At 40.6% G+C, this 23,965-nt stretch overlaps 1 protein-coding gene across 11 annotated transcripts in view; it reads left to right on the forward strand.

The window, feature by feature from the left end:
* The window catches only part of LOC105463931 (multivesicular body subunit 12B), a 182,015-nt gene that overhangs the window by 18,757 nt on the left and 139,293 nt on the right, over positions 1–23,965 (forward strand). The window lies entirely within an intron of this gene.

The following is a 23,965-nucleotide window of genomic DNA, read 5'->3' on the forward strand; positions in this document are numbered from 1 at the left end:
TTCCCAGGAGACCACCTCGAAGGTGCTCACCGTTCTTCAGCGCCAGCTTTCTCACCTGCCACCACATGGCTCCTTTTTTGTTGTTGGTGACATCTGCAAGGTTGTCCCATGGCTGGGTTCAGCTCCCTGCCCACCTGGCTGCTGCTGCTCTGGCCTTTCTGGCCTGTGCAGGGGTTGGACGCTGCTCTCCCTGCGTCTCCCCCTCCTCTGTGACCCTCCATGGTGTCTTAGTCCATTTGTGCTGCTATAACACAATCCCAGGACTGAGTAGTTTATAAAGAGCAGGATTTATTTCTTACAGGTCTGGAGGCTGGGAAATCTAAGGTGAAGGGCCTGCATCTGGCAAGGGCCTCAGTGCTGCATCATCCCATGGTGGAAGGCGGAGGGACAAGAAAGGGAGAGTGAGCAGGAGGGGACCACACACATCCTTTAATCAGGAACCCACTCCAGGGATAAGGCTGTTAATCTACTCATGAGGACAGAACCCTCAGGACCTAATCACTTCTTACGGGTCCCGTCTCTCAACACTGTTACATGGGGGATAAAGTCTCTAGCACGTGAACACTGGGGGCACATTGAAAGCATCGCACATGGCTTCCCATAGAACAGCTGAGACCAAACTTACTTTTAATGAGAACTTTCTGGGACTTTGGGGGATAATGGGAGTGAGATATTAAAACTCAGAGGATCTTGACAGCTGTGGTGGGGGTCCAGGTCCATGCTCAGACCTCTTCCTAGCCAGCCCTCTGTCTTACTGTTGGCTGACTTCATCTTGCCTACCTCAGAAAAGCGTTGTGAGCTGCCAGGCTAAACTGCGTCCTGGTCTCAGAGAGACTAGGAGATATTTTATTCTTTTTCCTCATGCCAATTTAAGACCTCCTCCATTCTCTTCTTGAGAAATCCCACCCAACACACGGGAGTCTTTCTGGCAAAGTAACCCTGAAGTGACAGATCAACCTCAGGCTCTGTGACTCTTTCGGAAAGTCCAGGTAAGGGATTCCCAAGCTTTAGTGGGCCTCAGTCCCCAGGAGGGCCCCGTATCAGAGTTCCTGCCTGAAGGTGCTTTCCACCCTCGGGCATATCTAGAAGAGCAAAGGCCTGATGATAATAAGCATAGGTTTCAGTGGCAGGCAAGGAGCCACTCCCCAGGAGGTCTCTCTGATAATCACATATAGGATAAAAATCCAAATTCTTTGATTTGGCTTTCATGATTTCAGTGTATCTTACAGTTTCACTTCCTTCTACTCATCCTTTCTCCAGCCCCATTGAACGGCTCACTTTCTCACATCCAGAATAAGCAGGAACTTTGTGCCATTGTACCTTTAAACCCTCTTTTTTTCATATTTCTGAAATGCCTATACCCAGCGCCCCAACTTTTAAGTAAAATTTTTCTCATCCTTAAAACCCAGGTTACATAGCCCTTAGTGAAACTTTTTCTGACCGTTACTCATTCATTTATTTGCTCATTGGTTTCACAAATGTTTATTGGCCACTTAGCTATTGTCCAAGGCACTGGAAATCCAGTATCCTGAGAAGGCCAGGCTCCATCAAGTGAGAGGTGAGACATGAGGATGGGCAGGGGGGTGAGACCAGATCATAGCCGCTAAGGAGTTTGCTATTATTCTGAGGGTGGTGGGAGTGATTGGGAGATTTTAAGAAAAAAGAGGCTCTTAGCCAGATTTGTGTTTTCCCAAGTTCACTTGGTTGGTACGGAAAACAGTTCGGGGGAGGATAAGCAGTGAGGCAGGTGGGCGTGTGTGGAGGCTGTGAATTTGTGCAGAGTGAGAGCTAGAGCCTGTGCCAGGCTATTGACAGTGGACATGTGAAGCAGTACATGGATCCTGGGGCTGTGGGAACTTGGGACATGGGAACCCAAATACGTATATTCTTTGATGGCAAGAATGGGTTGAATGTTGGGAGTCGGGGGATTGGGGAGGAAAGGGAAGGATGAGAGTGCCACAGCGTGTCTTGTTGGCCAGGGGTAGATGCTGGTGTTCTCTGCTGGGACAGGAATGGAGACAGCCAGGTCGGGTGGAGGCAGGAGGGAGACTCTTGGGTCAGTTTTGAACACCTTGAGTTTGAGCTGCTTATATGACTCTAGCGGAGCCCTAGGACCGAAGGTCTGGAGAGGGGTCTGGGCACCATCTTCATATAGCAAGGACCGTGGGCATAACTGGGCTTGTCTGGGGAGGGTTGTGGGACTAGAAGAGAGGTTGTGCCATTTCAGACTCCACTGCCGTGGAGGGTCACTGGTTAAGGATGGGCAGAGGAGGAGGCACTCAAAAGGGGACTAAGCCTGAGCATCCAGAGAGGTAGGTGGAAAATTAAAGAAAACTAAGGGGAAAAGTGTATTTCTGTAAGAAGGTGTGGTGAGTAATGTTCAAAGTTGCCAAAGTGAAAGGAGCCTGAAGGGTGTCCATTGGGTTTAATGCAAGGAGATGGTTGTGAACTTGGTGGCAAGCTCAGAAGCAAGGATAGAGTGAACCTGCAAGGTCAGTAGGAGGTGGTAACAAGAGGTTGAGAGTGTAGATGATGTTTGAAGAGGAGAGGCCAGGGCGTAGTGGGAGCTAGAGGATGCCATGACCCCAGGAGCCTTTTCTCCCTTTGTTAAAGGTAGGAAAGTGTTCAGTGTGTCTAGTTGCTGATGAGAAGGAACCAACAGAAAGGAAAGGGTGTAGATATAGGAGAGAGGGACTGGCTGATGAAGCAGGGCCCATGAGGGGGCAGAGGAGTTGGGATCCAGAGCCCAGTCAGAGAGGGGCACCGGGTCATGTTTCTTTAGCCTTTGCCCCGTCCTGCCCCTGCGTGCTGGGAAGCCCTCGGCCTGTGAGGGCAGCACATGGGCCAGCTGCCCTGAAAGTCTCCACTTCCCCTTTTTTGCTGCTCCCCCCTCCCCCTGTGTCTCTTTCTCTCAACACTATTTCTGAAACTAATTAGACAAAAGAACCTTTTTTAAAAAACAACTGGACCTTTATAATTTATATATGCCCAAAATGTAATAGGAATTTTCTGAATAATTGGAGTTTCAAATGCTCGAACGCAAATATGAGGGACTATGGGGATCCTAGGAGAAGTCAGCTTCTCTCTGGGCCAGTGGGCTGGGTATAGGGAACATAGGGAGGGATAAGTTTAAAATCCCAAACCTCCAAACGAGGTCCTATTCTTTTACTTACTAAAGTAAGAGAAGGAAAAAGAATCTCAATGGTGATACAAGTTCAAACAAGCTTGCATTTTTATATAGTGCTCAAGGAATTTTTAAAAATCATGTTATGAAAAGCATGTGAAGATGGCAACTATATCTTGTTAAAAACATATGGCAGATATCAAGTGAAAATGTGGGACATTGGCATATCCCGTCTGAGCACAGCTGTCACATGGATTTTCAGAAAGCCGAAGCTGTGGTGGGGGGCTTTTCGGGGGGCAGGAAAATTGCCCTCTTTCCCCATGGGCTGGAGGACAGCGGCAGCCCAAAGCCTCAGGCAGTTGCCCCTCCTGGAACTCTGCCTCCATGAAGCGAATGAGGAAACAAGGGCGGCGGCAGCTTGTTCCGGCTGTCCTGGCTTCCTGAACACAGAGCTTTGCTATCGGGGGGCTACTAACTGCAGAAATAACCACAGACTTTGAGTCCTGCCACACAGATTGGTTTATTTTCAGAACCAGAGCTTGTTTTGATAAAAGGCACCAGGTGCTCCTCCTTTTTGTTTTGTTAGAAAATACATTAAGCTGAGATTTACTGAAAATGCGGAAAGTGGTTTTGTAACTAGCCCTGGGCCTTTGTTCCCTGTGGCCTGGATTAGCAAACCTCTTTTAAGGTCCTTCCCTCCACATTCCCCTTTGTCCTGCCACACCTTGGCCCCAAGGGAGCAGAGCTGCGGTCTGAGAGGATGCACGTGGCACACTTAGCACAGTGCTGGCATCCAGGAGGTGTGCAGGAGGCAAACATCAGCTGTCGTTAGGTGATCCCATTAGAAATAGTGGCCTAAAGCACCTGGTTGCAGAGGAGCTGGTCTTTTCTTCTTCTAGGCTTCCCTTCCCTGCCAACCGTGAATTTTTTGTTTTGACCCAAAGTTCCCACTAATGACTTGTTCCGTAGTTGGTTCATTTGGAAAGTGGTAGGGAACAGGCAGTGTTCTGGTACTTCCTTCTGTTCGCTAAAACTTCCTAATTCCCTATTTAAAAAGCCTTCTAACAATGAAACACCAATTAATTGGATTGATGAAAAAAGATGAGGCGCTTGCTTTAATTTTTCGTTCATTTTTTTTTTTTTTCAGTTAAACTTTTTATTTTGAGAGAATGGTAGACTCACATGCGGGTGTAAGAAGTACCACAGAGAGATCCTGTTTACCCCGAGTGGTAACATCTTGCAGACTAGTACAATGCCACAACCACGATACTAACATTAATACAGTCAAGATACAGAACACTTGTTTTAAAATGTACCCAGGTTTTTGTTTTTATTCAGATATGATGTGGCCAATAAATTAGGAGAGGATTGCCACTGGAAAGATTATTACTCACAGTTCCCAAGAGGAGTAGACAGGCCACACCCTGCAGGGCCACCTGGGAAAGTGCAGGTGGGGAAGTGCAGGTGGGGAAGTGCAGGGTGGGTCAGGAAGCACAGGGAGCCAGGGAGAAATGAGCCAGGAAGGGCAGTGTCAAGCAGGGTGAGAACACTTAGAACTGATTAAGTTTGAATAATTTTGGCAGGTTCTGGGGTACATGGGTGAGTCCCTCTATGTCAGGTACCTGGCCCTGGGGAATCGTGTCCTGGACTGCAAGAGCCCATGAAAGCAGGCAGATGGAGATAAGAACTCAGCACTGGTTGCTCTACATATCCAAGGTGTGCACACGAGCAAGTCATTCACCTGGGAGGGGCAGTCCCTCCCTGCTTCTGTAAGGCCTCAGGATATCAAAGCATCATAAAATATGGAAAAAACCTGCCATAATACAATTTCTATCACCATAAGGATCTTCCATGTTGTCCTTTTATAGCTACACTCACTTCCCTTCTACTACCACCTTCTTCTTCATCCTTGATAGCCACTAATCTGTTCTCCATTTCTATAATTCTGACATTTCAAGAATCTTATATAAATGGAATTATATAGTATGTCACCTTTTGGAATTGGCTTAAAAAAAAACTCAGCATAATTCTCCTGAGATGCATGCAGAGAGTCTATTGTGTAGGTTAATAGTTTATTTCTTTTTACTGATAAATAGTATTCCATGGTATGGATATCCCACAATTTGTTTGATCATTTACCCATTGAAGGACATCTTGGTTGTTTTCATTCTGGAGCTGTTATGAATAAAGTTGCTGTACTCACATGAAGGTTTTTGTGTGGCTGTGTTTTTATTCCTCTGGGATAAATATCCAGGAATGCCTTTGCTAGGTCATGTGGTAGTTGCACATTTAGTTTTTAAAGAAAATGTTAAACTACTTTTTGGGATAGCTGTAATGAATATATGAGGATCCAGTTTCTCTCCATCTTTTCCAGCATTTGTTATTGTCAATATTTTTTTGTTTTAGTCATTCTGACAGGTGTGTAGTGATAATTCATTTGGTTTCACATTGAATTTCCCTAGTGGTTAATGAATGATGTTGAACATCTTTTCATGTGCTTATTTGCCATCTGTATGTCTTTGATGAAAATTTCTTCATGCCTTTTACTCATCTTCTAATGGGATTGTTTGGTTTTTTGCTGTTGAGTTTTAAGAGTTCTTTGTGTATTCTAGCTATGAGTCCTTTGTTGGATATGTGGTTTCCAAATATTTTCTCCTAGTCTTTACTTGCCTTTTCATCTTAGCAGGGCCTTTCACAGAGCAAATGTTTTTAATTTTGATCAAGTCCAATTTATTGCTTTTTCTGTCTGTGAATCATGTTTTGGTGTCAAGTCTAAGAACTCTCTGCCTAGCTCTAGATCCTGAAGATACCTCCTGTTTTCTCCTACAACTTTTATAGTTTTACATTAACACTTAAGTCTGTGATACATTTTTTTCCTTAATTTTTGTATAAGACGTGAACTGAGTTCAAAGTTCCTTCTCCCCTCTTTGAAAGAGTAATTGCTCTAGCATTATTTGTTGAAAAGGCAATCTTTTCTTTTGAATTGCTTTTGAACCTTTCTCAAAAATCAACTGAGCTTATTGTGTGGTTTTCTACTTTCATTCTATGTGTCCATCCCTCTGCCAATACCACCCAATAGTGATTACTGCAGCTGTATGGTAAGTCTTGAAATTGGATACTGTATTAGTCCATTTTCTTTTGCTTATAACAGAATATGTGAAACTGGATAATTTATAAATAAATGAAATTTATGTCTTACAGTTCTGGAGGCTGGGAAGTCCAAGTTCAAGAGGCATATCTGGTGAGGGCCTTCTTGCTTGGTGAAGATTCAGCAGAGTCCCAAGACAGTGCAGGTCATCTCATGGCGAGGAGGCTGAGGGTACTAACATGCTAGCTCAGATCCCATCCTCTTTTTATAAAGCCACCAGTTCCACTCCCATGATAACCAATCAATCTATTAATCTGATGAATGAGCCCTCATGATCCAATCACCTCTTAAAGGCCCCCCTTTTCAATACTGCTACAATGGCGATTAAGTATCAGCAGGATTTTTTGAGGGTACATTCAAACCATAGCAGGTAGAATGATTCCTTCTACTTTGTTCTCCTTTTCCAAAATGATTTTAGCTATTCCAGTTATTTGTCCATATAAATCTTAAAATAATATTGCCTATATCTAGAAAAAACTTATTGGGGTTTTAATGGGAATTAATGTTAAATCTGCATATCAATTTGAGTAGAATTCACATCCCCACTATGTTGAGTATTCCAATTCATGAACATAGTATGTCTCTTCATTTATTAGTTCTTTCATTTCTTTCACCAGCATTTTGTAGTTTTCAGCAAACAAGCTCTATAATGTTTTGGTAGATTTAAGCCTAAATACTTATTTTTAGATTTTGAGCAATTATAAATGGAATGGTACTTTTAATTTTGATGTTCACATGTTCATTGCTGTTACATAGAAATTCAGTTAATTTTTATAGGTTTATCTTACATCCTGTGGCCTTGCTGCACTCATTATTAGTTCTAGGTTTTTGGTTTTGTTTTTTTTAAGATTCCTTGTGATTTTCCACCTGGGCAACAATCTCATCCTTTTTTCTTTCACATCTGTATGCCTTTTATTTTTTTTTCTTGCCTTATTGCAAAGGGTAGAACATCTAGCACTATGTTACCTGTGAGAGAGTAGACCTTCTTGCCTTATTGCTGATCATAGGTGGAAAACATTCAGTGTTTCACTTTTTTTTTTTTTTTTGAGACTGAGTCTTGCTCTGCTGCCTAAACTGGAGTGCAGTGGTGTGATCTCAGCTCCCTGCAACCTTCACTTTCTGGGTTCAAGCAGTTCTGCCTCAGCCCCCAAAGTAGCTGGGATTACAGGCATGCGCCACCATGCCCAGCTAATTTTTGTATTTTTAGTAGAGATGGGGTTTCACCATGTTGGCCAGGCTGTTCTGAAAGTCCTGACCTTGTGATCCACCTGCCTCAGTCTCCCAAAGCACTGGGATTACAGGCTTGAGCCACTGTGCCTGGTCCCAGTCTTTCACTCATAAGTATAGTATTAGCTGAAGGTTTTTTGGTAGGTGCTCTTTATCAAGTTGAGGGAATTCCTTTCCATTCCTGTTTTTCTGAGGGTTTTTATCATGAATAGGTGTTGAATTTTGTCAGATGCCTTTCCTGCATCAATTGATATGATCGTGTGATTTTTTTTTCCTTTAGCTTGTTAACATGGTGGATTAAATTGGTTGGTTTTTGAATATTAAACCAGCCTTGCATCTGTGGAATAAATTTCACTTGGTGATGGTATATAATTGTTTTTATTTATTGCTGAATTCTCTTTGATAATAGATTGTTAAGAATTTTTTTCTGGCTGTTACAGATATCTGAAAAAGAAAGGAAAAAAATGTTGTGTTTGTGTTTATGAGGGATATTGATACGTAGTTTTCTTTCTGTATCCTGTCTTTGTCTGGCTTGGTAATACCAGATTCATAAAATGAATTGGAAAGTGTTCCCTCCTCTTCTGTTTTCTGGAAGAGACTGTGTAGAATTAGTATTAATTATTTTTTAGATGTTTAGATGTGGAAGTCTGGGATTCTTTCTCTGGCCTTGTTGGCATGGGTGGGTGTGGGGCCACTGTATTTTATGTGGCATTTGGCTGGAGTAGAGCAATTATTGTCTAAACGTTTTCTCTCTTGCTAGGCTGCCCCCTGACTAGAGAAAGCAGGCTTTTGTTGTTTTTGTTTGTTTGTTTTTTGGTTTGTGTTTATTGCTGTTTCTGGGTTGCTGATTTCTTTAGCTTCAAGTCTGGGATATATGAGGCAGAAAGAAAACCAAGGAACTCACCACCATGTTGTTCCGTGGGTCATGAGATCCCTAGCTGGTCAGACATATTCTTTCACCTTTCAGAGTCTTCTTGTGTTTGTTTGGTATAATTTCCAGTTTTTTTTAGTTGTACTTACTGGGAAGATTAGGGAAAAGTTTGCTTACTCCATATTCCTGGAAGCGGAAGTACTGGCTTGCTTTAATTTTATGTTAGTTCAGAGTTAGCCAAAGAACCTGTTTATTTCTAAGCCTGTCATAAATCTTTCCAAAACATTTAGGTTTCAACCTTAATATTATATATATAGGCAGGAAGTGTGCTATTGTGTTCTTGTAAAATACTTGCTAGTTACTCCTTAAAGTCTGTGAGACTCAAAATGCTTCAGGGCCATCTTTCTCAATTTTTGTGGTCCAGATTTATAGTATTAAAAGGCTGTTTGCATGAGGGATGATGCAAATTAGGAAGAGGAGACATGGCTGGAGATGAGGATTGTGGCTGGTGAGCTGTATTGAAAGGCAGAGACCACTGAAGAAAAGAAAGAGTCCATGAGATGTCTCCAAGAAGGGGAGACAAGACTGGAAGGAAGGATCTGTTCTGGTTCTTGAAGTAGGCAGACATCCAGGGGATCTGTCAACTTGCTTCTGTTATTCATTCATTCATGTCTTTGTAAAGTATTGTTTTGTTTTAATAGCACAAGCATTATACTGCATAAATATACTTTCATTGTAAAAGATTCAAGCAATAAAGCCCTGTCCCCTTCCCTTTCCCAGAGGTAATTATCGTTAACAGTTTGGTCTGTATCCCTCCAATCCTTTCCCCACAAACCTGCAAATACCTATTTATAGAGAGAGGCCCTATAGTTTGGTGGTGACCTTGGTTAAGTTACTTTACCTCTTAGTGCCTCAGTTGTCTTGTCTCAAAAGTGAGGATTAATACCAGGACTTTCCTCACAGAATTGTGTTGAGGATTAAATTAGCTAATGTTTGTGATGTATTTAACAGTGACTGGCAGTAGCGTGAGTGTTGTGGCTGTTACTTAGTGTTATTATTATGTATTCTTATGCAGTACATAATGTGCCTTTTCTTTTTCCCTTAACATTATATGTAAGAAGTCTTTCCATGTCATGATGTGCCACTCAGCCTCTATTCTTCTACTTGTATGTTTCCCTTCTGTAGAGTAACTTAGTAACCACTGCGCTGCTGATAAAAATTTAGATTTTTCTTTTTGGTCTGTGAAAAGCAATACTGATGATGAGTATTCCTATTCATACATCTCTGGGTGTGTGCTGGTGGATCAAAGGATGTGTGCATTTTAAATTTTAGTAGTTACTATACCAGGTAGCTTTTCAAAAATGCTTTACCAGTTTATATATACTCCCAGTAAACAGTATACCCAAATAACTATTTACCCTTGTCCATACCATTACCCTTTATTGTCAGTGTTTTCATTACTTTTCAAAACTGGAAGCTCATTTTGTGAATGTACAGTTCTGTGATTAGCAATAAGGCTGAGCATCTTTTCATGTTTCTTGGCCATTTGCATTTGACTATCAGTTTCCAGTTTTTGTAGTTGGCTCGTGTGGCTGGCTTTCTCTTCCTTGTTTCTAGGCTTCCCTCATATATTCTGTGTATGGATTCTTTGCCTGTTGTATGTGTTACAGATACTTTTCTCTTAGACTGTCAATCTTTCAACTTTGTTCATAGTATCACATTTTGTTGATACGTTTGTTCCTCTTATCAAAGTTTTGTTTTGTTTTTATGTCATCATATCTGTCAATCTTTTTCTTTCTTTCTTTCTTTATGATTGTTATTATTTGTTTGGTCTTAATTCTTTAAAAAGACCTGTCTAGATGCTAAAACTAGGAGGTGATATTTTTATGAGAAACAGTATATTTACAGAGTCTCAGAGTATCTTCCACAAAATACTTATGAATTACAAAGGAATAAAAGTGGGGAAACCAAGCAGATACCACTCACTGTAAGCGAGTGATCCAAGTTAACATTACCAGTAATGAGACAAGTAGATGTCCTGTGCCTGCTGATATGCTACACTGAGAAGGACACAGCATGTAAATGACCATATGGATATGAAAACACATATAGCCGGGCGCGGTGGCTCACGCCTGTAATCCCAGCACTTTGGGAGGCCGAGGCGGGCGGATCACAAGGTCAGGAGATCGAGACCACGGTGAAACCCCGTCTCTACTAAAAATACAAAAAATGAGCCGGGCGCGGTGGCGGGCGCCTGTAGTCCCAGCTACTCGGGAGGCTGGGGCAGGAGAATGGCGTGAACCTGGGAGGCGGAGCTTGCAGTGAGCCAGGATCGCGCCACTGCACTCCAGCTTGGGCGACAGAGCGAGACTCCGTCTAAAAAAAAAAAAAAAAAAAAAAAAAAGAAAACACATATATACACACATGCATAGAAATGCAGTGTATACATATATAAACACAGAGAAAGAGGGGAAGCAAATATAGTAATGTTAACATTTTAGGGAATCTGGGCACAGGGTATATAGGCATTCTTTGAATTATTTTTGTAGCTGATCTTGAAATCTGAAATTATTTTTACATAGAAACTTAAAAAAATTAGAAACAGAAAAGCCTGACTATCCCAGGATAATAGAAATATCATCTATTTTCAGCTAATATACCATCTATTTTATTGATTTGGCTTTTTAAACATCAGAGTTTTTTTTTGGAGTGGAGTGTAAAGTGGAGTCTAACTTATTTTTTTCCAATTGTGTAGCCGTTTTCCGAACACCGTCCTCTCCCTGTAGTTTTGATGAGCTGCAGTTGTCATACGCTCGGTCTTTGCATATACATAGATTTCTGCGTTACACTGATGAAAACACTCGTTTCCGATCCCACAGATGAAACCCACAGCAGCTTCTTTTTCCTTAATATAGGGCCTTTATGCAGGGAATACAAGACATGGGGGAAACAGAAATAAACTTTATTACCACCTCCTTCTGACCCCTGATGACCCCAAACCAGACCCCAGCTAGCAGGTGAGGGGCTGATCCTGGAAGCCCGATCCTAGGGGTCTGCAGAAATGCTGGGTGGGCTTTGCTCTTCAGGCTAGGATGTGAGGCCCATGTGCGTAGAGGTTGTAGTAGATATAACAGCAGCTACACTGCAGCAGGCTAGGGCCAGGGGCATTAACAATACTCAGGTTAGGTCGAATCATACCACTGACAGTAAATCATGCCTTTAGCATTCAACACTACTTTTCTGCTTAAATTTAAAGTACTGCGTTATGAGGACATTGTAACATCTTGCTTATAACTTAAGGCCTGCAGGCTTCAAATGATCTAGGAAGCAGCCTGCTGACCACAGGAAGAAATTTTGTTGTAGGGTGGCGTTTGCTTGGGGCCCCACAGAGAGGGATATTCCAGACTGTTTTTAGGCCGTATTCTCTTTAATTAATCAATTTAACCTATTCTTCCACAATAGCTCACTGTTTCAGTGATCGCAGGTTTATAGCATCGTTTTGAAGTTAGCAAATTGTTGATTTTCTAAAAACTGAGGTAAAGTTGCCCGTAACGTAAAATTAACCATTTTAAAGTGAACAATTTAGTGGCATTTAGTACATTCATAATGTGGAACAACCACCACCTCTATCTAGTTCCAAAACATTTTTATCGCCCCAAAAGGAAATCCTGTACCCATTAAAAGTTGTTCCTCATTCTCCCTTCCCTGCCATCCTCTGGCAACCACCAATCTGTGTTCTGTCTCTATGGGTTTGCCTGTTCTGGATATTCCATATAAATGGAATCATATAATATGTGACCTTTTTGGTTTGGCTTCTTTCACTTCGGATCATGTTTTCAAGGTTTTTATAGTGTGTTTTAATGTCTGCTACAACTATTTCCTTCTTCCTACTCTTTTTCAAAAATGTTTTGGTTACTACCACATATTATTTTTTCTACAATAACTTTAGATTCAACTTGTCAAATTGCACAAAATACTATGTTTTGATACTCAGTGCAATTGCAATGAGTTAATAAGTTGATTTGAAGGGAATCGACATATTTGCAATACTGAGTTTTCCTATCTGGGGACATGGTTTGAATACTTAGGTCTTGTTTTAGTCCCTTTTAGTGAACTTTTAAAGTATCCCACAGATGTTTTGTCATTTCTGTTATTGTATGTATGTGTTTGGTTTCTGTTGCACATAGATTCTTTTTTTATAGCTTTATAATTGACATACAATAGACTCATATACTTAGAGGGTATGATTTGATGAGTTTTGGCCTATGTATGTAAATGCCTGGGAAACCATCATTACAGTTAAGATAATGAATGTATCCATCACCCCTAAAATGTTCCTCCTACCCTTTTACAATGCATCCCTGATTTAGCTTGGGTATTTGTCACCCCGAATCTCATGTTGAAATGTAATCCCCCCATGGTAGAAGTAGGGCCTGGTGGGAGGTGATTGGATCACTAGGGCAGATTTCTCATGAATGGCTTAGCATTCCCCTCGGGTGCTGTCCTTTCAAGAGAGAGCTCTGGAGAGACCTGGTCATTTAAAAGTGTGTGGCACCTGCGTTCATTCTCTCACTCTTGCTCCTGCTCTGGCCATGTCACATGCCTGCTTCCGCTTCACCTTCCTCCATAAGTAAAAGCTCCCTAAGGCCCCCCAGAAGCCAGGCAGATGCCGGTGCCATGCCTGTATAGCCTGCAGAACCATGAGCCAGTTAAACCTCTTGTCTTTATAAATTACCTAGTTTCAGGTATTCCCTGAGACTAGCAATGCAAGAATGGCCTAATACAAGCCCTCACTCCCCCAACCCCATTTCTGGGAAACCCTTGGTCTACTTATTTTCTGTCACTAGTCTAGGTTGCATTTTCTAGAGTTTTATGTAAGTTCTTTATTTTGTCTGGCTTTTTTCTCTAAGAATAATTATCTTGAGATTCATTCATATTGTTGAGTATGTCCATAGTCCTTGTTTGTTTGTTTAATGAGTAGTGTTCTGTTGTACACTTGTATGACAGTTTACCAGTTGAGGGTTATTTGGCTTGTTTCCAGTTTGGGCTATTAAAGTAAAGCTGCTGTGAACATGCATATGCAAGTCTGTGTGTGGACATATGCATTCATTTCCTATGGATAAATACTTAGGAGTGGAAGGGTTGGATTACACAGTAGATGTATGTTTAACTTTTAAAGAAACTGCCAAATTATTTTCCAAGTGGTTGTATCATTTTGTATCCCAGCAGCCAAGCATTAGAGTCTCAGTTCTTCCACATCCTTGCCAACACTTGAGATAGTCATTCTTTCAATTTTAGCCATTCTAGTGGGTGTGTATTTGTTTATGATTTTAGTTTGCATATCTCTAACAAGTTATGATTTTGAGCTTTTTTTGCCATTAGTATGACTTCTTTGGTGAAGCATCTGTTCACATTTTTTACCTGCTTTTCATTGGGTTGTCTTATTCCGTTGAAAGGGTTCTTTGTACATTTTAAGTACAATTCCTTTGTTGGATATGTATGAACTATTTTCTCCCAGTCTGTAGCTTGCCTTTTCATTTTCATTTTCTTAACAGTATTTCTGAAAAGCAAAAGTTTTAAAATTTGATGAAGTCTAGTTTATTAATTTTTTTTCTTTTATAGTTAGTGCTTTTTGCATTACATTTTCTAAATCTTTGCTACCCCTAAAGTCAAGACTTTTCCTTCTAATCCCTTCTGGAAGTTTTATGGTTTTAGTTGTTATATTTAGATCAATGATGTATTTCAAGTTAATGGTTATATGTGGTATGATATATGTATCAAATATCGTTTTTATATATAGCCGTCCATTTGTTCTAGTACCCTTTCTTTAAAAATATCTGTTCTTCATTGAATTATTTTGGCACTTATGTCAAAAATCAACTGATCGTAGATATATAGGCACATTGCTAGACTCTGTTTTACTGCATTGATCTATAAGTCTGCCTGTATGCCAAGTCCATACTCTTTGATTACTGTAGCTTTATAATAATTCTTAACACCAAGTAGTCTTTTAACTTTATTCTTTTTCAAAGTTATTTTGGTTGTTCTAGGTCCTTCAAATTTTAATACAAATTTATTTAAGAATAAGCATGTCAGTTTCAAAAAAAAAAAAAAAAAGCCTGCTGGGATTTTGATTGGAGTTGTATTAAATGTATGGGTCAATTTGCAGATAGTTGACATCTTAACAATATTAAGTCTTCAGATCCATGAATGTGGTACATCTCTTCATTTATGTAAGTCCTCTTTAATTTATCTCAGCAGTCTTTTAGTTTTTAGTGTAAAATTTGCAGATCTTTTGTCTAATCTTTTAGATATTTCATATTTTTGATGCTATTGTAAATGGTATTTATCTTTACTTTAACTCCATTCTTGTTTATAGAAATACAATTGATTTTTGTAGATTGTCTTGGTATTCTGCAACCTTGTTAAACTCACTTATTAATTCTTATACCTTTTTGAATATTTCTTACAACTTTCTGTGTAGATAATGATGTCGTGTGTGAATAAAAACAATTTGACTTGTTCCTTTCCGGTCTGTATGCCTCTTACTTCTTTTTGTTACCCCCCTGCACTGGCTAGAGCATCCAGTACGCTATTGAGTAGAAGTAGTGAAATCAAGCATTCTTGCCTTTTTCCAAATCTTAGGGGGAAAGTGTTCAGTGTTTCACCATTTACATATGGCATTCGCTGTGGATTTTAAATTAGATACTATTTAACAGAAAGTACCCTTCCAGAGCGTTTTTAAATCATACATTGATATCAAATTTTATCACATGCTTTATCTGCTTTTATTGAAATTATCATATGGGTTTTCTCTTTTTAATTTAATTTTATTTATTTATTTTTATGGAGACAGGGTCTTACTCTGTTGCCCAAGCTGGTATCCAGTCTCAGCCTCCCAGAGTGCTAGGATTACAGATGTGAGCCACTGTGCCCAGCCTGGGTTTTCTCTTTTAATCATTTAATATAATGAAATATACTGATTAATTTTTGAGTGTTAAACCAAACTTCCATTTCTGGATTAAATCCCCCATGGACATAATAAATTGTCCTTTTAATATATTGTTAGATTCAATTTTCTAAAATTTTGTTAAGAAATTTTATGTGTATGTTCGTAAGGAATATGGATTGGTCTGTGGTTTTCTTATAATATCTGCTTTTAGTATTAGGGTAATACTGGTCTCGTATAATGAGTTGAGAAGTGTTCCTTTCTTGCCTGTTTTCTGAAATATTTACTGTCTATTTGATATTATTTACTCTGTAAATATTTGTAGATTTTACCAGTGAGGCTCTCTGGGCCTGGATGTGGGAAGGTTTTTAAATAACAGTTCAATTTTTAAAATAGATATAGTGTCATTCAGGTCATCTATTCTTAAATGAGCCTTGGTAGTCTGTGTCTGCTAAGGAATTTTTCATTTAATTTAATTTTTCCAATTCCTGGGCATAAAGCTATTCAAAATATTTCCCTGTTATCCTTTTAATGCTTCTAAGATCTGGAGAACATACTCTTTTTTATCCCCAATAATGGTAATTGGTGTCATCTCTCTTTTTTTCTTGCTCAAACTGCCATCCTGGACCAAAAAGTAGTTCTGTTTTTAGTTCTTTCCATTTTATTTTTAGTTCTAGTCTTAGTTTTATCAATTTAATCAATCTTCTCAAAGAATCAGCTTTTGGTTTTATTGACTTTTTCTCTTGTTTTTGTTTTTAACTTTACTGTTCTTTTTAAATTTTTCTTCTGCTTACTTTGGGTTAAATGTTCTACTTTTTAAGGTGGAAGTTTTGGTCATTGATTTGAGACCTTTCTTCTTTTCTAACGTAAGCATTTAATGCTATGAATTTCCCTCTAAACTCTGAATTAGCTGCATTCCTCAAATTTCGTTGTGTTGTGTATAATTTTATTCCATTCACAATGCTATCTAATTTCTCTTCTGATATCTTTTTTGACCCATAAATTATTAAGATGTATGTTTTTTTGTTTCCATGTATTTGGGGACTTCTGGATATGTTTCTGTTACTAAGAATACTTTCCATGTGGCCAGAGAACATAGTTTTATGGCTTACAATATGAGTCAGCAAGCTTTTCTGTAGAGGGCCAGATAATATATGAGCTATATGTGAGCTATATGATCTCCATTGTATATTATTATGTTTTCAACTCTTGAAAAAATATAAAACTATCTGTAATTTATAGTCTATATGCAAACAGGCTACAGGCTGGATTTGGCCTGCAAGCTGTGATTCATTGACTTCAGCCAAGACTGTGATCCATCTTAGTGAATGTTCCACATACACTTGAAAAGAATGTATATTCTTCTTTTGTTGCAGTTGAGTGTCCTACAAATGTCAATTAGGTCAAGTTGGTTGCTAGTATTGTTCAAGTTTTCTGTATTATTACTGATTTTCTGTCAATTTGTTCTATCAATTATTAAGAGAAGGGTATTAAAATCTCTGACTATAATTGTGGATTAGTCTAGTCTAATTTTTCTCAGTACTGTAAGTTTTTGTTTCCTGTATTTTGGTGTTCAGTCATTAGTTGCATAAACATTAAGGAATGATATGTCCTCGTGATTAATTGACCCCTTCGTTATTATCAAGTGACCCTCTTTATCTCTGTTAATATTCCTTTCTCTGAAATCTGCTTTGTCATATGTTAGTATAGCCACTACAGCTTTCTTTTGATTTGTGTTGGCATGAAACATTCTTTTCCACCCTTTTGCTTTGAACCTATCTGTGTCTTTATATTTGAAGTGGGTTTCTTGTAGACATCATATTATCTAGTCTGACAACATCTTCCTTTTAATTGGAATGTTTAGGCTGTTTACGTTTTACATGATTATTGATGTGGTTAGGTTTAAATGTACTAATCTTGCTCTTTGTTTATTTTTTCCCATCTGTTGTTTTTTCCCCTTTTCCTATTTTTCCAACATATTTTTTATTAATTATTTTTATCTCGTTTTATTTCCTCTGTTGGCTTACCAGTTCTATTTCTTGTTGTTGTTGTTGTTGTTTCTCAGTAGTTGCTTTTGAGTTTATACCACGTATCTTTAACTTATCACAGTCTACTTTTAAGTAATACACAACTTCATGTGTAGTGTAAGAACAGGATGTTTATTGCTCCTCTTCTGGCCCTTGTGCTATTGTTGGCATACATTTTTTTTCTACATATGTCATAAACTCCACAATACATTATTATCATTTTTGCTTTAAAATTTTATTATCTTAGACTTAAAAATAATAACATAGTCTTTTATAGTTATCCCTATGGTACTATTTCTAGTGCTCTTCATTGCTTTGTGTAGATCTGCATTTTCATCTAATATAATTTTCCTTCAGCCTGAGGAACTTTTTTGAACATTTCTCATAGTATTGGTTTGTTGGTGATGTATTCTCTCAGCTTTTGTTTGTATGAACAAAGTCTTTATTTTGTCTTTGTTTTTGAAGGATGTTTGCCTTGGGTATAGAAATCTAAGTTGGCATTTTCTTTCAGTACTTTAAAATTGTTGCTACAAATACAAAATATTAGCCGAGTGTGATGGTGCACACCAGTAATTCCAGTGGCTCAGGAGGTTCAGGTGGGAGAATCACCTGAGCCCAGGAAATCAAGGCTGCAGTGAGCTGTCATTGCATTGCTGCACTCCAGCCTGAGCAAGAGAGTGAAACTATGAAAAAAAAAAAAAAAAAAAAAAAGATGTTGCTTCATTATCTTATGGCTTGCATTGCTTCTTATGAGAAGTCTGCTGTCATTCTTACCTTTGTTTCTCTGTACATGGGGGTCTCAGGCTGTCTTTAAGGTTTTCTTTTTATCACTAGTTTTAAGCATTTTGATTATGATATACCTTGGTGTAGTTTTCTTAATGTTTATTCTGCTCAAGAGTCACTGATCTTCTTGAATTTGTGGGTTTATAGTTTTCATCAAATTTGTAACATTCTGTTTATTATTAAAGTATTTCTTGTTCACTTCTCCCTTTCTGAGACTCTAGTAACATGTATATTGAACCACTTGATATTGTCCCACAGCTTAAATAGCTAGAATAACACATGGAAGGAAACGACAAAGATAAAATCAGAAATTAAAAGTAAGAGAAAAGGAGGGAGAGATGTTAATTAAGAATTGAGTCTTTGTAAAAAGCATGATAGATAAACGTCTGGCAAATCTAATAGTAAAATGAAATAATATAAAGATAAGGAAAATTTACTTGGGAAAAGGAAAGTAAGAATATAGGAAATTTCAAAATTACAAAAGAAGATGATGTGTGGCTCTTATGTACAGCCATGTTTGACTAAAATTGAAAATCCTGATGAGTTAGGTAATTTCTACTGTTATCTGAGAAGAAATCCTAAAAAGCCTGTATCCAAGGAAGAAATTGGAAATATTGTTAGAGAATTATTTGCAACAAAAGCACTAGGCCCAAACTGCTTTAAAGTAACATTTTCTCAAATTATCAAGGAACAGTTAATTTTTACGTGATACAAACTATCCTAAAGCTTTGAAAAAAGATTGGAAGCTTCGTCATTTGTTTTACAGAGCTAATTTAACCTTGACAATTGACCTTGCTAATGTAACTGGTACTGGTTCCCCCACCTCATTTTATTTTTTAAAATGGTTATTGGTATGGTTTACATGTCTTGCATAAAAGAAAATTAATTTTTGGCCAGGCGTGGTGGCTCACACTTGTAATCCCAGCACTTTGGGAGGCCAAGGTGGGCGTATCCCCTGAGGTTAGGAGTTCAAAACCAGCCTGGTCAACATGGTGAAACCCTGTCTCTACTAAAAATACAAAAATTAGCCAAGTATAGTGGTGGGTGCCTGTAATCCCAGCTACTCAGGAGGCTGAGGCAGGAGAGTTGCTTTAACCCGGGGGATGGAGGTTGCAGTGAGCCGAGATTATACCATTGAACTCTAGCCTGGGTGACAGAGTAAGACTTGGTCTCAAAAAAAAAAAAAAAAAAAAAAAAAAGAAAGAAAATTAATGTTTTAAAAATATATTTCTCTTACATTCAACAACCTCATTGAATTATTGTTTCTAATTCCCTCCCATGTTTCCTGGCTGTTCCATGACCCTTTAGATTATGGTTTAGAATGACAAACTTATGAGGTGTATATGATGGGAAATTATGTGATTACAAATTCTACCGTGTGTGTGGGGAGTGGCAGGTGATTGGGGAAGAATGTAAGAAGTGATTGACCTGTGGACTAAGCAAATACACATTCACTCTGTTCTCCACGCTCCTTTCTTAAGGCCTATTGGATTGTCTTCTAGTGCGTCTCCCTAACTCCATTCTAATCTTCTCCGGTTTTCCCTGAACTGTTGCCAATGGAAACTTTCCAAAAAATGAGGTTACTCACCTGCTTAGAATTGTCCTCTGGCTCTCTGTTTTTAGACACAAAGACAAATTCGTTGTTTTACTTACCACCAAGTGCTGAGCACCTAGCACTCAGTAAGTGTCTATCCAATGGATAGACTTCACTGGCATCTGAGACTTGTTTAGATTTGCTCCTTCCCTACTTTTCGTGTTCTCATTCTGCCCCCGCTGAACTGTACACAGTTCCTCAGAGGTGCTGTGCCCATCCTTGCCTCTGTGCTTTCGTGCGTGCCCGCCGTTCCTCTCCCCGTGGAATTATGTTCTGGTTCTGTGTGTTTCGATAGCACCTTTTTCCTCCATTGCAGTGCTTACCACTCTTTAGTTACAGTTTAATTACAGTTACCACTCTTTAATTACTTCCCTGTGTACTGAGCCCCATGAGGAGGAGGCCACGGAGCTGTGCCATTCGCATAGGTGTACCCCCAGTACGCAGCACAGGACATTTATTGAATTGAATTAGCTGGCTCCTTTCTGTTTTGCCTTTCTGTGTCTGGGATATTGGATGCCAACATCCAGCTAAGTTATGTTTGTGTTAAACATGAATTGAAATGCAATTACAGCTGGCAATGTGGTTTGAGAGCTGAGTAATAGAGTAAATAAGAAGAGTGACTTAGGCATGAGGACCAGTTTATCTCCTTTCCTTTCTTGCCTCCTGTCATTGGGCATGACTCATGAACGGCGCGAGTTCAACTTGTCTTCTCTTAAATCCCATCACTTTAACTCTTCCTGCCCTCCTTGTCTTGATGGGTCTCTTTCAGGGCCCCTTTGTTAAAACCAGCAAGAAGCCCAGAGCCAGGCCTTGCAGTCTGAGTTGGCTGGCGCCAGAGAAGGCTGCACTCCCCACTCCAGGGCAGAGGTGGAGCCAGCACCATGGTTGGGAGTGTGCACGGGGCTGCTGAAGTTTTGGCTGGATCACTAGTTTTCACTACTAATCACATCCTGCTAGGGCCCTAGCTAGGGCAAACACAGTGTATTTTATCAAAGATGTTGCCACTTTACCTTAGACCCATTGCTTTCATAGCCTTCTTGAATTGCATTCAGGAATTGTGTCTTAGGTTTGGACCCACCCTGAGGTTAATTGATTTGGCTTGATAGAAAAACTCCTCCCTTCTTGTTCTTTTGTTTGTTTGTTTTGTTTTGTTTTGTTTTGTTTTGTTTTGTTTTGAGACGGAGTCTTGCTCTGTTGCCCAGGCTGGAGTGCAGTGGCACAATCTCCGCTCACTGCAAGCTCCGCCTCCCGGGTTCATGCTATTCTCCTGCCTCAGCCTCCCAAGTAGCTGGGAGGTGCCCACCACCATGCCCGGCTAATTTTTTTTTTTTTATTATTAGAGACGGGGTTTCACTGTGTTAGCCAGGATGGTCTCGATCTCCCGACCTCATGATCCACCCGCCTCGGCCTCCTAAAGTGTCTTTTTTTTTTTTTAAGAGACAGAGTCTCACTCTGTTGCCCAGGATGGAGTGCAATGGCAAAATCTCAGCTCACTGCAACCTCTGTCTCCCAGGTTCAAGTGATTCTCCTGTCTCAGCCTCCCGAGTAGCTGAGATTACAGGCATCCGCCATCATGCCCAGATAATTTTTGTATTTTTTGCATTTTTGTAGAGACGGGATTTCACCATGTTGGCCAGGCTGGTCTCGAACTCCTGACCGCAGATGATCCACCTGCCTTGGCCTCCCAAAATGCTGGGATTATAGGCATGAACCACTGCACCCAGCCTCCAGACTGTGCAGTTGCTTATTAATATGCCTTTCTATTGTTTCTCTAAATCAGCTGGCGTGCTTATTTTATAAACCCACTTTCCTGGGTCCAAAGGGAGATTTCATCAAACTTTAGAGATGGAGCAGAGAAAGAGGGAAGCTTTTATTTATTAAGCCCCCACCACGACGGGCCTGTACTGAGTGGTAAATGGTCGGATGTAGCACTTACCTACGTGGAATTTACAGACCCAGACTGAAGGATTAAAATGAAAACAGGGGTAGCAGAGATTGGAGCACCCTTCAGTGACCCTCTTCCTTCCCAAGGTTAATCCCAGTAGGTGAGTTCTCATTTCCACATCTTCCTGCCTGACTTTTGCTTGGAATTCCCTCCCCCATTGTGCTGTCAATCTCTCCCCCTTCTCTATGTCTTCCTTTCCATGAAGACATGCCCCTGTCCCCTCTGTTCTTAGCAGATGCTGCCTCCGCCACCCTCCCTTCATCTCACTAGCCCCGCCAGCTACCATCTTTGGATGCCCTACTCCCCAAAATCGTCCCTGCCTGCCATCTCCTCTTCATTATCCCCACTCACCCCTCAGTTCCTAAATTGTCTAACTCAGTGGCTCTTTCCTAATCCTTATTCTTCTCGACCTCATCTCGACTTTGGTTATTGTTGACCAATTTCCTCCTTCCTTAATATATTCGTTTTCTGAATGCAGAACTAGTACGTGTTCACTCTAGACTATGTAGAAGATGTTAAAAAGCACAAGGAAAAACATAAAAGCAACCTGTAATCCTACAACTCAGGAAAACTATTGTCCACACTTTAACTCTCTTTTAGTTTGTGTATGTATGTGTGTTTTAGCAGTAATGGGATTCTATTTATATAAATTTTATAACCTGCTTATTATTACATCATATTTTCTTAGTGTATTTTTGCAGTATTTTCTTAGATCATCGGATATTCTTCTGTAGTCCTTCTTTCCTAAAATACTGCATTGCTTCCATTTGATCCCAGCTGCATTCAGCTTTGTTCCTCTCTGACCGCCTTTCTTATAGTAGCATCTCCCTCACTGTGCACCCTGCCCAGCTCCCACCCAGCCTCCTGCACTGAGCACTCTTCTCTCACTTGGCGTCCGGCCCTGCCAGGCGCCGAGCTTCCGACGGCACGCAGCCAGCCTGTGCTCTCCATAACACCGGGCCTCCATTTCCACCAGCCTGCTGGACAAGCCCACAAATCTTGACTGGCTGACACCTCAACCTGAATATTCCCAAACCGAACTCCTCTTCTGTTTCCTTACCATTCCCAATAGAAGACCCAACCCACAACTACCCTTCTTCCAAATGTTCCCATGAGACAGAAGCCAGAATCCTCCCAAGGGTTCTCTGCCAGCCCTGCCTGCCAGCACCCCATCAGGCACTTCTTTATCTTTTCATCCTCCTCTTGTGTCTCTGCTACCACCTGGATGAGGTCCTCACAATTCTTGACGCGGGTAGTTTCTTCTAAGCAGTCTCTGGTGCCTCCCATCTCGGCTCCAGGTTTCTCCTGTAAGTGCCACTCTGAGAATTTCTCCCCCGTGCCCAGGGCTCTCCAGCCATGCTCCCCCTCTTGCTCCCTAGGATGGGGCAGGTCCTAAGACAGCACCTGCCCTGCAGCCTCCCAGGTTCCAGCTCCTCCCACCAGATCTCTGTGGTCGTATGGTCTGCTCTCTCTGTCTCACCTGTGTGGCCAGTGGTCCAGCCAACCCCATGCTTCCCACACATGCCAGGGAGGACCCACACCCTGGCCTTTTCTGTCCTGTGTTCTAGGGGTGTGCCTGCCCGTCTGCCCCTGCTTCGTTTCTGCCTGCTAGCCCTTTATGATACATCCCATCTGAAGACACCTTTGGTTCTGTTTATCCTCCCAGCAGCCTGCCCCTTCTCCTTCTTCTGCCTTATGCTTGCTTCTGAGAGCTCTCAGCACTTGGCGCTCCCTTACAGCACTGAGGTGATTCTGTCTGACACTTCTGGTGACACCAAATATCCATACTGTGTCTGCCCCTGCGCTAGTTGCTTCCACACACAGTATTTATTTCACACAATAACCCTGCCAAGTTACTGTTGCAATCTTGTTTTACAAGTAAGAAAGCAAAGCCTCCAAGAGCTCAAGGGTGTGGCTGAGCGGAGGTCAAACCCAGGTCTCCTACCTCTGCGTGGCTCTCTTCCCTGTGTCCTCACTCCTGATTCAGCTCACCTGGGAGCCATCCTCGAAGGGAGAGGAAGGAGTGCCTTACATATCATAAATGCCTAGTGAATGTCTGCTGAAAGAAAAGGAAAGACTTGTGGCCTGAAGAGATGAATTGCAGCCTAGTGATGATGGCCCATGCTGGGGAGGGCTCTATTTGATGCCAGGCCTGCCTGCATATCTAGGTGTGGAAGGGAAGCAGTGGTTTCCGATGCAACACCAATACTTAGCATAATAAGTGATTACTGTGTACTGACCAAAGCACTTTCTTTGGTGCTGTAACTACAACTGTATGAGCTAGGACCTATTGTTTC

Source organism: Macaca nemestrina, chromosome 14 (genome assembly GCF_043159975.1).
Source record: "Macaca nemestrina isolate mMacNem1 chromosome 14, mMacNem.hap1, whole genome shotgun sequence".
NCBI lineage: Eukaryota > Metazoa > Chordata > Mammalia > Primates > Cercopithecidae > Macaca > Macaca nemestrina.